The 17066-nt window shown below is 38.5% G+C and overlaps 1 pseudogene; it reads right to left on the bottom strand.

The window, feature by feature from the left end:
• The window catches only part of Cdk4-ps4 (cyclin-dependent kinase 4, pseudogene 4), a 42615-nt pseudogene extending 37402 nt beyond the window's left edge, over positions 1-5213 (bottom strand).
• Between the last annotated feature and the right edge of the window lie 11853 nt (positions 5214-17066).

Genomic DNA, 17066 nt, shown 5'->3' with positions numbered 1-17066 from the left:
ATAGATAGGGAGCACCTTATGTGAGTCAGTCCATGATTATGGAGGGACAACTGGGAGTGTCTGCATCGATGCCTCGATTGGTTGTAAAATGAGAATTTAAATTAAGGTCATGAACCAGAGTGCTCAAACTGCAATGATGTTTCTTAGTTTTGGCCTGGGCACAGCTCTTTGTTTGGGATGGTGAACCTGGACTAACTTTATATTAGCATTTTGGCATGGGCATCCTGAATTTCAGTGATTCATTCAGCCATCGTACAGATTTTTGGTTCTGCTGGGGTCTCTCATTTTAGGATTTTTCCCTTCTTGTTTGTTTTCCCTTCTTGTTTCCCTTCTTGGTTAGGATTTATCTTCTTGTTTGGGGCCCTGGATAGGCGCATTCCACATTTATTTTGCTTTTGGTCCAGGATTCTTCTGTTTCAGCTTTGGCTTAGACATGCTCCTGTTTTGTGATTGTCCTGGTCCTCTTTATTCAGTAGTTTACCCATCCACAGATCTTCTGTTACTGAGCTCGAGGTTCTTCAGCGTCAGAGTTGTTCTGCATATACCACTTTCCTAGGATTTTATTTTTAAGTCATGTTTGAGGCCTTGGCACGAAGCCAAGTATTTTCTCTTTTTTGGGGGCTGGGCTTTTTCAGGCTCAGAAATTGGCCCAGGCCTGCACTTTTTTTTTTTTTTTGAGGTGGGGATTCTTTAGGGGCAAGCTCTGCCTTAACACACTTTAGGGGTGTGTGTGTGTGAGGGTGTGGTGGCCTGGGCCTCTTTCATATGAAGGGATGGCCCAAGCCCATGTATTTTCAATATTTGGACATGGCCAGTTCAGGGTTTTTCACTTCTTGATTTGGGCCTGGGCACCTGAGGGTTAGAAATTGTCTCAGGTACAAATCCATTCTTGGTGGGAGCAGACATCTTAAGGGTCAGGTGTTGGCCCAGGTCCACATATCTATGTCTTTCAGCCTAGGCCTTGTCATTTTTAAAGATAGGCTCAAGCCCATATTTCTTCTTACTTTAGACCCAGGCTTCTTCAGTGGTAGGGATTGGCCCAGGCCCACATCTCTTCTTGCTTTGGGCCTGGGCTTCTTCATGATCAGGGATTTGTCTAGGCCCACATCTCTTTCTCGTTGGGCCCAGGCCCATACTTTTTCTTCTTTGGGCCTAAGCCGCTTCAGGGTTTAGGATAGGCCTAAGTCCACATATCTTATTGCTTTGAGCCCAGGCTATGTCTGGGTTAGGTTTAGGCCTAGTCCCATGTTTATTTTTTCTTGTCCTGGGCTTCTTCAGGGTCAGTGATTGGTCTAGTTCCACATCTATTCTTCTTTGGACCTGGGCCTCTCCAGGTTTTAGGGATAAGCCCAGGCCCACATCTCTTTTGGCTTTGGGCCTGGGCCTCTTCATCAGGGTAGAGAGTGACCCAGGCAAATCCTTCCCTTAATTTTCCTAGGGCCTCTTTCATTTGAGGCACTGTTGCAGGCCCATATATCTTATCCTCAGGGGCGGAATTTCTGGTTTTCTTTAGGTTGATGTAGTGAATCCTTTTGAATTCATGCAAGTGGAAACTTTTACTTTCAAATATGATCACCATTGGAAAAAACATTTTTTTAAAAAAAAGCAACAAAACTAGACTTGTGAATTTGTATACAGCAAAATACTTGGTAACCTAAATGTACTCAGAATATCATTGACCTTTCCTCAGGGAAACATGGACAGACAACTAAAGCCCAGAATCCAGATGAAACAAATTATACATCAAATATTTAGGGGAATGGTGAGGAAAAGACTCTCTCGTTGCCCAGGTGACTGTGCCTGTGGTTGATTAGGCCCATGAACTGATGTGGAAAGATTGATGTTTTTAAGTTATGAGACCCACAAGAGAGTCCCTATATGATGGCACCATGATGCATTTTTTACCTTTTGTGTTGAAGTATCGTGGTGAAATATCACAAGTAGGCAAGAGAAAAAATAGAAATTAGTCCTCCAAAGTCTAAAGGGTGCCTTGCTAAAGTGTTGAATGCTTAAATGGAGATCTTCACACGACCCTTTTTACCCTGTGTGCAAGTGGTTTCTGTGCTCCCTAAGTTTGCCTGGCCATGGTGTTTGAAAGTGTCTCTGAGGTTTTTGTTACTGCAATTCTTCTCAAGATAACATCTGTCTTGTATATCAAAAACCCCTAGACACTGAATTTTACCTCTCTCACCCATTTTATAAAGCCCCTTAGCAAGTACTTATACTGACGTGAGATCACATCTTTACCCAAAGAATTCTCTGCACTGACTTAACTGAAAGGCATCCTTGACTACCTTCTCCTGGTTTCAAGTCCTAGCCATAGCCAACTCAAGTAGACTATGCTGCTTGTAGAACTAGGACATGTAATAACCATGACAATGATTTGTATGTGAAGTCATAGAAGACAGGCCTCAGTTGGTTTGGGAAAGCTGAAAGTTTGTCCAGGCACACAGGTGTCTTTTGGACTGGGATTTAAGGGCAGAACCTGATGTCTTATGGCCATTTTATGGAAACAGGTTCACTTCCAGTCTTTCACTGTGGGGAACTTCACCCCTAGTGCCAGAGCACAAAAACATGATTGAAGGAGTGAAGGTGATTATACGAAAGGTTAAAAGAAGGTGCAAGAGATGGATATGGGAGGGCTGCTGGTCAATACAATGCCAACAACAGGTGTATTTTCTCAGTGTCTTTTAAAGACTGGAAACAGAAAGCATGACCAATTCCAGGAAGATAAACAATGGCCACAAATGCTTTATGTGGTAAGTTTATGATATACAATTTTGATGTTTAACTAAGGTCATTTCTTTTAGGCTCGGACAATCTTTCAATGAAGTATGAGTAAGTTGATAAACTTAGCAGGGTATACTGTAAGTCTTAATTAAAAACAAAAATGTATATCAGCACACTCATTCATAATTAACCACAGCAAGAAGTCGGCCACAGTTAACTCCGTAGGTGTTCTCCACATGACCCCTTTATGTATACAAGCCAACGCTGTCTCAGCTATTGACACAGGATGACTGTGCTTGTTTTAGGCATCCACTCAAGAAGTGTGGACCTTACCCATCATCAGTACATGAGTCCTAGCATTCATTTCATGTCTTAGGTTGATCCATCTCTGAGAGAATCTTATCTGTCTTTTTTATCTATAAGAGCCACACACTATTGGTCATGGAGCAGAAAGTTGTGACTGTCTTAGGTTGTCATCTGAAAACACAGCTCTTAACTGTCATTGGCATTTGAATAATCTTGTATTTACTCTTTCTTAAGTCGAAAAGGTTTTTAAGATGATCTTATCTGTCATTGGCGAATAATTTCTGCTAAGGAAGACATTGAAGCTTGAACTTATGTATCTCTGCTTTGACATCTGTAAAAGTTTTGATGATTTCTCTTAAAGGAACAGGTAATAGACAAGCTATAGAAAGGATCATAAAGTCAAGTCCTGCTATACACAATGAGAAATGTAAATGAGTAGCATGAAGGAAAAATGACCTTTAATTTTTTCAGAATATCGTTTGTAAGGTTAGCAGCATAAAAAGACAAAGGCTTTTCATTTTTAAACTTACAACCTCCTTATTCAGGGCTAATAAATCTAAATAAGCATTAGTATTATGCCATATACCTTGAAGGTGCCTTTTTACTTTGGTCCAATTATGCTGAACTCATTATACATTTTTGGAGTTTAACAAATCTGTAGGTGTTAAGTCTGACATTCCAAATGGTTTCTGACTTACATTCCTTGTATCTCGTCTCCCGTGATCTTCACTATATCATATAATGTGTCAATTCTTTGTTCTAGCTCTATCCAAATCCTCTTGAATGCTCAGGGCATTGATTACATTTTCTGCAAAACGATTAACTAGTTGTTTGTATCTCTTGTACTAAAACTAATACAGAAGAAATAGCTATAAGTGTTAGGAAAGAAACAACACCATCAATGATCAGCCCAACCATAAATGCTTCTTGCCAGAGCGTGATCTAATTCCTCTAATATTTGTAAGCCTTTTTAAGAATACCAGGATTCAGATAAATTTACAGGATAAAAGCTGGTTGATCAACTATCATTAATAATTGACCATCATACAGTGCAGAAATGTAATTGGACAAAAGACAATTAAAACAAGAAACACTGAATTCACTAACAGAGCCTACAACAGGTAAAATAACCAATTAGTAAAAAATTGGGTAGGGTAACACAGGATGTCACATTTACCTAAACCCCAGAGCCTGTTCCATTTTATCCACAACAAGCATTATACAAGGCAGCTGTCAATTTCCAAATATGTCTCTGAAAATGTCCAGAACCAAACTTCCAAATGCCCACTGTCATTTTGTTTTGTCCAATATTGGATTGATTTCCAGACTAGTTCATGATTCTGTCAGAATAACTGGTCACATTAAAGGAAAGAGGAGAGTCATTATAACAACTTCTCAATTTGATTGACTTCTTGAAGGCAGGTTCCACAGTTTCTGTGTTCATTGTCTCACAAGGTCTAAAAGCCCAAGACAAGACAGCTTTTCCAGTCTGAGAGATAGGCCTTCCCATTTTCATGCTTTGCACTGCAGTCTTAGAAATATTCTTTTAAGTTTGAGGGTTCACAGAAATACATCCAGCATTGGTAGTATTTCTAGTAAAGCAAATAGGTAGGCCCTGGCCCATAGCAGTGTAATTCATTAATTTGAAATACTTTTTACTCTCAGACCAAGGAAATCCTAACAGCTGAACATTATTAGAGGTCACAAGTACTTCTGGCCTTGACCCACTATTAATTCCATAAGGATTAATGAATTTGAGGCCAGTCTCTTCTATGGAGCAAGTTCCAGGGTAGACCTGGCTACACAGAGAAACCCTTTCTAGAAAAACAAAACAGAAAAAAACAGAAAAAAGTAATTGTACATAGTCTCCAGGGTTAGGTAGAGTACTAGAATGCTCTTTCCTATTGAGTTCTTTACTTTAGTCATGATGGGGACTACTCAAGGATTGCTACTTTGAAGAAGTCCCTCAGTATGTTTCAGTCTCCTTATCCCATAAAGAACCTAATGAAAAATTGCCTCACACTAAGTGAGTTACTCACATGATGAATTTTGGGTAATGTTCATCCCAGAAAACAGCCAAACCTGTGTAAATCGATGTACTTGCTGTAAATCCCAGGCCTCCTTGCAGGACTCTGAGTTGTCCTCAGGGTATGAATACTGTTGTTACTAGGGCAGCGATTTACTCTGTGAGATCACAGAGGCCTCATCCCCCACTTCACTCTGAGAATCACAAGGAGCATCCAGACATCAGTTATCTCCCAGCTCTGCCCATGGTTTCAATCATGCATGGAAACATTAGATTTGAGGAAGTATCTGGAAATGCTTCTCAGAGACATGTCCCTCAAATCACCTGCATTCATCTTATGGAATGCTTCTATCTTCTTAGAATTAACTTCATCCTTGAGAGAACAACGAAGCTTCCTCATCTCAAATGTCTGACCTCGTACTCTGCCTCATTATCTCAGATTCTCTCATGGTTTATTGCTGCCCCTCAGCTAATGGGGCTGTAAAAGAAACATTGCTAAAGCTTAAATCACATATTGAACCTCACACATAAATAGTGGGAGACTTCGCCACCACACTCTCACCAATAGACAGGTCATCCTGATAAAAACTAAACAAATAATGGAACTTTCTGACATTATGAACCAAATGGACCTAATAGATATCTATAGAACATTTTACCCAAACACAAACCAGTATACCTTGTTTTCAGCACCTCATGGAACCTTGTCCTAACTTGACAATATAGTCTGTCACAAAGCAAGCCTCAGCTGATCCAAGAAAATTGAAATAATACAACAACAGAAACAGTGGAAAGCCTACACACTCATGGAAACTGAATAACTCTCTACTCAGTGATACTTTCTGGGTCAGGGAAGAAATAAAGAAATTAAGACTTTCTAGTATTCAATGAAAATAAAGACATAACATACACAAAATTATGGGACACAGAGCAGTGCTAAGAGGAAAGTTCATAGCACTAAATGCTTCCATAAGGAAATTAGAAAGTTCTCATAATCTGAAAGCTGGAAAGAAAAAGAGAGAGAAAGAAAGAAAGAAAGAAAGAAAGAAAGAAAGAAAGAAAGGAAAAGAGCAAACACACCGAGGAGGAGTAGACAGCAGGAAATAAGCAAAGTAAGGGTTGAAATCAATCAATTAAGTAAAAACAAAGAAAACAATACAAAGAATCAAGAAAACAAAGGGATGGTTCATTGATTAAATAAGTACGATACACAAATTCTTAGCCAAACTAACTAAAAGACAGAGAGAATATCCAAATAAAGAAAATCAGAAAGGAAAAGGTAACATAACAGATGATGAGGAACTTCAAAGTATCATTAGGTCTTACTTCAAAAGCCTGTACTCCAAAAAATTGGAAAATATAAATGAAATAGATGATTTTTTACACAGGTACCACTGACCCAAAGTTAAATCAAGGTCAGGTAAACTATCTAAATAATCATATAACCCGGAAATAGAAGCATTCATTAAAAGTCTTAAAAAATAAAAGCCCAGGGCCAGATGATTTTAGCACAGTATTCTAACAGACTTTCAAAGAAGACCTAATACCAACACTCCTCAAATTACTTCATAAAATAGCAATAGAAAGAACATTGCCAAACTCATTCCGTGAGGCCATAGTCACTCTGATAACTAAACCACACAAAGACTCAACAAAGAAAGAGAATTTCAGACCAATTGCTCTTATAAACATTGATGCAAAAATACTCAAGAAAATACTTGCAAATCAAGTAGACTTCATCCCAGAGATATAGATATGGTTCCATATAAGAAAATCCATGACCACAAAAAATACAGACCAGGAGAGAACCATTATAAACACTTAATGATTTTCAAAATTTGTTGGGAGATATTAATTGACTAAGGTCCATAATTGGATTAACTACTTAAGAACTAAGTAATTTATTTCAAACCTTACAATATGATAAGGATTTAAATAGTCTAAGAAAATTATCAGTTGAGGTTGAGAGAGAATTGCCTTTGGTACAAAAGAAATTACAAGATGCACATGTGGACCATTTAGGGCTAAAGTTAAACTGTATTTTATGTTTGTCTTCTAGTTATTCTCCCACAGCAATTCTTATGCAGAGAGATTATATTTTAGAATGGATATTTTTAGCACACAGAGTAAAATATTGAATACCTGCATAGAAAAAGTTTAAAATTGATTCTGAAAGAAAAAGTGAGACCTCATCAATTAACAGGAATAGACCCAGTAGCAACTGTAATTTTTACTAATGCTGAGATTGTCTCATTATGGGCAGAAAAATGAAGATTAGCAAAGAGCTTATAGTATTCTGGTGAGATTGACAGCAAATACCCCAAAAGCTAGTGACTTCAGTTCATAAAAAGAACTAATTGTATTGTCCCACATATAATTAAAGGAACACCAATTTCTGGAGCCTCTACATTCTATAATAATGCAAGTAAATCAGGAAAGACAGTTTCTGAGTCAGAAAAATATGTAAAATGGCACTGAGTCCTTGTGATTCAGTTAAAAAAATCAGGGTTGTATTTCATTCTTATGGTATTATTAATCTAATATAGTTAATATTAATATGATATATTATATAATCTCTTAATATAGCTACTTATTCTTAATATGGAGAAAGAGTTGTTTTGCAAATAGAAACCACCGAACTTATTCAGGATTACCCAGAATTAGCTTCATTATTTATTCAATTACAATAAGTAATCAGAAATAGAAATCTTCCATTGTATATAACATATATTAGAACCCATACTGGTCTATGAGGTTTTTTGGCGCAAGATAGTGATACAATTGATCAGTTATTAATATGAAATATGCAAGAAGTCTCAGAATTTTATAAGAAACACCATGTTGAGATCTATCATGACTGCCCTCCGAAAGACCCAACAAGCAGTTGAAATAGTCAGATACAGATTTTTACACCCAATCAATGGACAGAAGCTGCTGAACCCTGTGATTGAATTAGGGAAAACCTGGGAGAAGCTGAGGAGGAGAGTGAGCCTGTAGAAGGACCAGTAATCTCAACTAATCTGGACCCCTGAGATCTCTCAGACACTCGATCACTAACCAGGAAGCACACACCAGCTGACATGAGGCCCCCAACACATATACAGCAGAGGAATGCAGGGTCTGGACTCAAGTCAGAGAAGATGCACCTAACCCTCAAGTCACTGGAGGCTCCAGAGAGTGGGGAGGTCTGGTGGGGTGGGAGGTGGGGACATCTTCATGAAGACGGGAACGGGGGGGTTGGGAAGGAGGTATATCTTGTGGAACAGTCAGAGGGTGGATCAGGAGGGGGACAAAATATGGATTGTAAAAAAAAGATTAAATAAAATTAAAAAAGGAAACACCATGTTAACAGCAATGATTTGAAGAAAGATTTTTATATCACTTAGCATCAAGCCAATGAAATGATAAAGAAACATCCCACCTGTACTTTCTATAACAAAATTCTATTACATACTAGAAATAAACCAAAAGCTACCTGAAGAAATTATTTGGAAAATTAATGTGTTTCATTTTGAAGAATTTGGAAAATTAAACTTATGTGTACCATACCACAGATGCACATTCAGGATTTCATTGGTAATGAAAGTTTCTGTATATTATAATATAAAGAATGTTATAGACATAGCATACAGTCCTACAAGACCAACAGTTGTAGAAAGATCGAACTATACTCTAGAAGAGATGCTTAATAAACATAAATGGGTAACAATGATCCCCAGAGATAGATTACATTGTGCTTTATTAACTTAAAAAATTTAAATTCTAATGAGCAAAAGATAACAGCCCCTGAGAGACATTGAATTGTGGGAAAAACTGCTGATTTAGACCAACCTATTTATTTTAAAAGTGTCTCAATTTCAGAACGTAAAGCAGAAACTATGTTGCATTAGGGGAGAGGTTTTGTCTTTGCTTCAACATCAGAAGAGCTATGGATTCCATCAAAATTAATAAAGATTAGAGTTGACCAGGGGAGACCTGAAAATCTTGGCTGCAGAAACAAAAGAAGAAACCAAGAAGATGAACAAAACAGGCACATATATGCTGATCCTTCTACATGGGAGCAGCCCTGAGACTGGCTGAGACATGAATGTTTCTGCATAGCCAATAAATCTTATTGGCTACAGAGTCTTTAGGACTTATCATGCCATACTTTCACACGGCATGAATGGAAATATTACATTACACTTTGGTTATACAGTTTAAACTGACTTAAAATTTCCTACTGGAATATGGAAGAGAGAATCATTTCGCTGAATTGTGCATACCAAAAATTCCATACATGTATTAATGCTGGAATGTGCATTATTTTTAAAAGTGTATTTGTATATAGAGCAAAAGGACCAAACAACAAATGAAAAAGCACAAGTAGCTCACATGACCCAATCTCATAGACTGCTTCAATATTTTCAATATATTGATTCCTCAGTAGTCTGCATCCAGAACAACTTCACAATGGCTAGCTAAGATTATCTTAGCCTCACAGTCTGTTCCAGCCAGGAATGCACCTAAGCCCTCTATTTTCCATCACACAGAGACTGGACAGCAGATGTTAAAGCTTTCTTAGGACTTGGCCAATATTCCAATTTTTGTAGGAAACCCAAAAGATGTCATCACTCCTAGACAACAGGAAGCAATTTTAAGAGAATGATGCCTCATTCTCAAGAGGTGTCATGGGTGAGTTTTGATAGTTTAGTGAGTGATGGGTGTTTGCCATCATTTTAAGGGGGTTGGTTATAAGTTGTTAATGATCTTGGTCAGGGATGAACAAAGTAAAGGAGGTTAGATTCAGGGATCTTTTTCTTTGTTTTCCTTTCCTTTATTCTTCTTCCATACCCAGTGTTAGGAGAGAATGGGGGAGAGATGATCAAAAGAAAAAGGGGGGATACAGGAATAATAGGATAAAGTGGTAGATTATTGAATTTATGTTTAGACTAAAGAGCATTAACAAGCCAAATATTTTATACTAGATTATTGTACAAATTTCAGGTTATTTTTTTTTTAAATACTGTATATGTTTCAACTGTTCTTTAAGACATTATACCCATGGAACAAATTTTTAAAATGTAAAGTTCCACTACTTGAAATCTGGTATTAAAAACTGTTTAGGATAATTAAGAAATGCAAGTTGGTATTTAGTCAATCAAACTTGTGGTCATGTTAGGTAGTAGCTAATTACATATATAAGCTTTATTTAGCCTCTTTTAGATGTTTTCAGAGTTAATCAGATAGTAAATAGCTAAAAGCAAGCAAAATTTGCCTCTTCAGATATATGATAGATAGAAAGATAGAAAAAAGATAGATGGATAGATAGATCGATGTTCTTCAAAACCTCAGAGATTTACAGAATATGGCATTTAAAAGTATTCTGCTAATTAAAGCCTTTTTATGACAGTGAGACATGTCAGCTCCTGTCAGCATCCAAATTCTACTTCAAAGAATATGGTCTCCATCAAAGAGTCTCCATACAAAGTTTGCTTCAAGTGTGACAAAACAAACTACCAGGCCAAACACTGCTTTGCTTCAACTGCTGACAGTTGCTGTCCAGCCCATGAACAAGCAGAACATGGAAGAAGCCAACTACTGAGCTTCGTTAAGACAAGGTATACAAGTCCTCCAATATTCCTGCTTCCAAAAGAGTCTGTCATATCCTGCGCCACACAGCTGAAGACGGATATCTAAAATTGCAGAGAATCCATGGGTGGCTATCCAGGTAGCTGGAAACCTCTGTCATCTGTACAGTTTGGAAATTGCTTTCTCGGTACTTCCTGTTTGTTGAGATAATATGTGTCCTTCTCAGGTCTCTGACAGGGTTGAAGACTGAATAGTTATAATCTCACAATTAAGCATAAGTTATTTAGGATTTAAGAAAACATTTTAAGCTCTAAAAAGATATTTATAGGTTGATAAATACAAGTTATGATAAAAATGATTTAAGTAGAGAACTGTGGACTCACCAAGATAGGATAGTAATTTCTCCAAGGTTTCCAGATAGAAATAGACTGCAGATTGCAGGTGTTATTCTTATATGGTTTTCATAATTGTTTTTATTGCATATAGTTTGTTGATATTAGAAAAAGAACCATTTATTTGACTAAAGGGGAGATGTAGGGATAATCTTTGTATATTCTGTGTAAAGATTATTATTTTTTTATTCAAGTGCTGACTTCAGAACCATCAGAGATCTGATTACAGGCCAGATTTTGCTACTGTTTAGTATCACCCTCCTCAGAGTTTTGTAAATGTCTTCTCCATAACCTTCTGGTTAGTCAGATAAAGAGCTGAAAGGATAGCTGGACTGCAGAGTTAAAATGGGACTTCTGTGCTGAAAGCGTCTCAGGTGTGAAATGGCAGTCAGAGTAACCAGACAGACCTGGAGGAAAAATCAGATGACATGAAAATACTAAGATGGACAGGTGGTGGACACAGGTCAGGTCAGTATTGTCAAGTTATAATAGTTGAGCATCTCCCCAGCTATAATACTTAAAGCTTACAATAAATGTAATACGTCTCTATGTCATTATTTGGGAGTTGGGGCAGTCGTAGAAAGGCTGAATGATCACAAACCTCATTCCATTTCACTGGAAGACAGTCTCACACTTCTGTTGCTCCTGAATATCAAGGCTCCATGGGTGCTGCCTGTCATGAATGACATAGACCTAATTATAAGATAACCCAATACATATCTTCAGGCAACTCATGCCATTAAATCACCCACAGATTTTCTAACCCATAGAAAATGTTATGGGTGTGAGGAGGGAAGGATACAAGCAGAGGTTGATCTATGACCCAGTTATAGAACAGTCTCAGAAGTTTCTCCAGGAGGTAGAGAATTGTTCTAGAGTTGTCTGGAACTTAATATAGAGGAACAGTAGTAACAGCATATCGTCTGTCCTTGAAAAAGACCTGGCTATAATTGTGGAGACTGTACATTTAGAGAAATTTCCAGAGAGGGCCCTGCTGGGAACTATCAACAACCTACATTTCCAAGGCTGGGTGAGTTAATTCTTCAGTCCTAAAGTGAACAAACCAGAGATTGTACCTCAGAATTCAGTGTATAATTTAGCAGAGCAGTCACGAAGGAGAGTTCATGGATTCTAATGAGGTATTTTTTTAATGGATGGAATAAAGGGATCGATATAATAAGATTCATGTCACTCTTGGTGGAGTTTATAGATTCCAGTTCAACTTGGTAAGTATGATGTCTGAGCTGAAGAATTAAATATGTTCGTGTTTAGTTCTTAGGTAGGAACGATTTGACACCATGTGGGAAAGTAGCTCACCATAATAAACACGAAGCATTTGCTGCAGTGAGTAGGTTAATACATAAATGTAAAAAACATTTCTCAATTAAAAATTCTATAAACAATGGTCAAGTTTTAAAATAAAAATTAGTATTTTATATGATCTATGCTTCAGAAACAGTTTTAGGCCTTCAGCTAAATCAAAATAATTGCCAGAAAACTTGATCTTAAACACCAATGTTTGACTTAGTGAAGAGAATCAAAGAGGTTTGCAGATTAAAGGGTATTCTCCAAAGTTCTTATCTTTGAAGAACATGGACAGAAGGGAATGAACACTTGGAGAGTTTTCAGTTCTGTAGAAAGGGAAAACCACAAGGGGCCATCTAAGGTCTCACAGGACTGTATCAATGGTCAGCTCTTGTATTATCTCCAATTTGTTTGGCGGCATCTACATGATGCACCCCACAACTGCCTTTGCCTCCAGCTCAGAGATCCAATACTCTCTTCTGGCATCCTTAGGCTTGTGTACTCGTGTGTGTGTGTGTGTGTGTGTGTGTGTGTGTGTGTGTGTGCGTGCGCGCGCGCGGGTACGTGTATTTGTGTACACATACTAAAAAACTAATTTGTTAAAAAATAATTTTAATTTTATGTTAATTTCTTGATACACATAAAAAGTCTTTTAAACAGATTGAAATCAGCCATCCAACCTCTCAAGTAGCCATTGCCAGAATCTTTTCCATTCCTGCATTGGTTAAAGAACTGTCAGTCATAACTTTTGGCCAATAATGGACTTCCCCTAAGATAGACTGCCTGTCTTAAAACCTTATTACCAGACAGGGAATATTCCACTCTATTCCTCAGACATCTAGAGCTAAATGTGCTTCCTACCACAAAATGTCCCATGCTAGACATGGCCACTCCAGAAAGCTGTCTTTGACTTTGGAAAGCATCACTCATAGAGATACCTTGGAGAACTCTATATGACCCCAACAACTTAAGCCACCTTCCCCAGCAGCTCAGCAGAAAATCTGTGGTTGGTAAAGTCTACAATTGATACTTCTGCAAGGCCTATGAATGGTGGACATAGAAATTATGCAGTGTCTCATGCCTTACAGCCCATGCATGCCATAGCCCTACCACTATAACCAAGTAACTCGGCTCCTGCTTAAAAGCAATAGGGATGACCCCCACCCATGTTGCCTTATGGCATTATAACACTGGGCAAGATAAAAGAATTATCTTGAGTGGTATTTTCTTGCCTTCTAGTGATCATTGTCATGGGTAGAGCAAGCTGAGTCACTAACATTGGAGATGGTAGCAGCAGCAGCAGTGGCCATTGAAGAATTACAAAGAGAAACTGGGGGTGGACTGAAGGGAGCAGAGTCAGCCGAGAGGATAAAGAATATCAGAGGTTGAAGGAGTCAACCAAGTCTGTGGAAGGAAAAATTCTTGAAGAGTCAAAGACAGACTCCAGATTCTGATCACTGAATAGGTTCCAGGATCTGTCGAGTCCAAAAAAACTGAGATTCAGAGACTCAAGGGCCAAGAAATGAGAATTAGTCATTGTTGTGAACAGAGAATTCTGAGACCCAAGGACTGGGCACTGTAACACTGCCCATGACCATCTGCAAGTGCTTCAGTTCATCATTCTATAGTTTGTATAACATAAAAATATGCTCTAGAGAGTCATTAATTATTGTTCTCCAACTATATATAAAAAAGTCAAAAACAGCACCAAGAATGGAGCACCAATGAAAAACACAGCAAGACAAACAAAGAGAAAGTGGCCCAAACTTAGGTAAGAAATAAGGCTGAAGAGATACTCAGTGGTTAAGAGCACTGGCAGCTCATCCAGGGGACCTGTTCAGTTTCCAGCACCCACAGGCCAGGAAGATCACAGCCATCTGTAACTCCAGTTCCAGGAAAACTAGTGCTCTCCTAAGGCTCCTGCAGAACTAACTCCTGATGGCACCTGTTCACACAGGTAGGCTTATGCGCATAAAATAAAAATGTTTCAAAAAGAAAAAGGACAGAATCTTTTTAATTTTAATAGCAAATGACACTTAGCCTTTAAAAGTTAATGGGGATCATGGAAGAAAGCAAGAAAACAAAAATGAGGCAAAAATCCATGTCTCAATCGTAGAAAAGTAAAGTAGAAAAAGAAGATAGGTCAAATAGAAATTATATGTATGTTTTAGAATCTTCAGGGAAAACCCCAAATGTTAGTATAGGACTTAGTTTTAAAACAGTCATTTATAAAAATCCAGGAAAAATAAGTTATTTGAAAAATTTGTACTTTAAAAAGATTCTTTGGGCCCTGGAAATACTAATTTCAAATGATTAACTTCAAGACACTTTATAGTAACCCTTTTAGATTTCAAAGCAAAAAAAAAAAAAAAAAAAAAACCGAAAACAAAACAAACAAACAAAACCCCCAAAACAAAACAAAACAAAACAAAAGAACGAAGAAACAAAACAAAAACAAAAATACTCCTCCAAGCCTCCGGCAGAAGATAACCTAATTTATAAAGATAACAGGAGCATTCTGACATCCTGTTTCCTGAAGGGAACACACAAAGAAAATGGAAGCATTTATACAGCATCCAGGCTGTTGGGAGGCAGCTGCCAACCTCTGGAAACAAGGACATCCTGAACCTGTAAGCCCTCCATGAGGAAGATGAGAAGATGAACTTTATGTGCTACAGAGACCAATTTTGGACCTGTTGTAATAACCAATTAATCTCTACTTAAGTCATTCCAGTGGTGGCAGCAGCGGTTGGGTGGCAGGGCAAGTTTCTTACTGCTCACCTCAATGTTTTGGGTTCCTGAATGAAAGGCACATGCACAGCAACCTTCTATTTTAATATGCCTTACACAGCTCAATGGTGGGTCCACTTCTTAACCATGTGGCTGGTGTCTTTCCAATAATCCCAACTCATCACTTACTAAAGCCTCTATTCATCTTGGCTGTCCTGGACCCAGCTCTGCAGCCCTCTGGGGCTGAGCTCTTCAGCACCTACATGCTGGCTGTCTCTCTCTCCTGCATTTCTCAGGTGTGACAGCTACTCCTTTTCCAGCATAGCGGCTATTTCCTACCTCTTCCTTGTTTGTTTCTTTGCCCAGGAATCCTAAAAGCCCAGCCTTTGTCTGACCTGCCTAACCACTGGCCTCCAGCAACTTTATTTACCAATCAAAACCAACTGGGAGCAGGAACCCGCAGCATCTTATGTGCTGATTCTCACACAATTTTGGAGATCCAATTAACACAATACAAGCATTAGACCAAACCATAACATCACTGACTTGAGGAAGGCAGTTGAGGTTTTAATCAATAGTTAGCTACAGAATCAAAGCCCTCATTCCAGACAAGTAGAAATGAGTAGGGGCAATGCTCAGGTGCACCTGATGGTGGGACTGTAATTAATACCTACAGGAGGGATGACAGAACGAAAACCAGCTGTAGATAAAGCCACTGTAGAAACTGCTGGGAGGAACAGTGACAGACATGACAAGCTGATGTGAAAGATGAGATGGAGAGCCTCTGGGCCACCAAGATGGCTCAGTGCCTAAAGATGTTTGCTACTAAGCCCAGTGATTTCAGTTCAATCCTCTAGTTTCATGGTAGGAGAGAATTAACTTCTACAAGTTTTCCTGTGACCTCCACATGATCACCATGGCAGATGTCCTCCATTCCCATAAATATATAAAGGCAATACACCTTTTTAATTAAAAAAATAAAAATCTTCTCTGAAGTCTGAGGAGAGGCTAAACTGTCCCAGACAGGCAGAAACATACCAATGTTCACCTGCTTCTTGGAGGTTTGGAAATGGCATAAAGACTTTGAGGGTCGATGAGCCTTGGGGGTAATGATGATTACATGTGTATGCTCAGTTGTCAAAACTCACTGAACTGTGTGCTTCAAATGAGTAACATTTGCTGAGATATATCAAAGCTTCACAGGACTGAATTGGGAACAAGCTCACCTTTGAGCTTGGTACCCAGTATGGTACTACCTCTCATCTGCATCATTTGACTTCACAGGGATAAGAAAATCAGAAAGGCTTTTTGCAAGCCAGGCTGATTTTCCAATGTTAGATTACTCCAAACTCTAGTGTTGGAAGTAAGAATATAGCGTAGTAATAGAGCACTCGACTAAGATGTGCAGGACCTTAAGTTCACTTGTTTAGTTCCTAGAATACAGGGTGGGAGTAGGCGCACATGTGTATGTATGTTCTCAGGAAATAACAAGCCACGTATTTTTGCTCCCCTAAACAAGTTTATTTGTACCAGAAGTGTTGATTGGATGTGGGCTGGAGGTACCTAGACAGGAAATATGTCAGGATGTATGCTTGCCTCTGATTGAACTTGATTGGCAATATGGTGGTCTTGTGGTTTTGCCCTTTTTAAGCTCCTACAAAACATGACTTGTTGCCATTTCCTGAGAAACCCTGAATGGACCTGGCCAGAGTTCATCATCCTGGCCAGTATTTAATTAAAGTTTGCTTCAAATTCGCTAGAAAATTGTGAAACTGCTTTTGGTTGCTTTCTCTCTCTCTCTCTCTCTCTCTCTCTCTCTCTCTCTCTCTCTCTCTCATCTCAGGATTAGCATTAGTGCAGTTGGTAGATTGTTTACCAAGCACACATGAAGCCCTGGGTTGATGTGCACCACCTTTTAAACTGGAAATACTAGAAAATATCTATACCCCCAGTATCCCAAAGGAGAATGCAGGAGGATTCATCTCCAGCTACACAGGAGACTGAAG

The sequence above is a fragment of the Rattus norvegicus genome, chromosome 4 (assembly GCF_036323735.1).
Source record: "Rattus norvegicus strain BN/NHsdMcwi chromosome 4, GRCr8, whole genome shotgun sequence".
In the NCBI taxonomy this organism is placed as follows: domain Eukaryota; kingdom Metazoa; phylum Chordata; class Mammalia; order Rodentia; family Muridae; genus Rattus; species Rattus norvegicus.
This window is presented reverse-complemented; position numbering and strand designations above follow the sequence as displayed.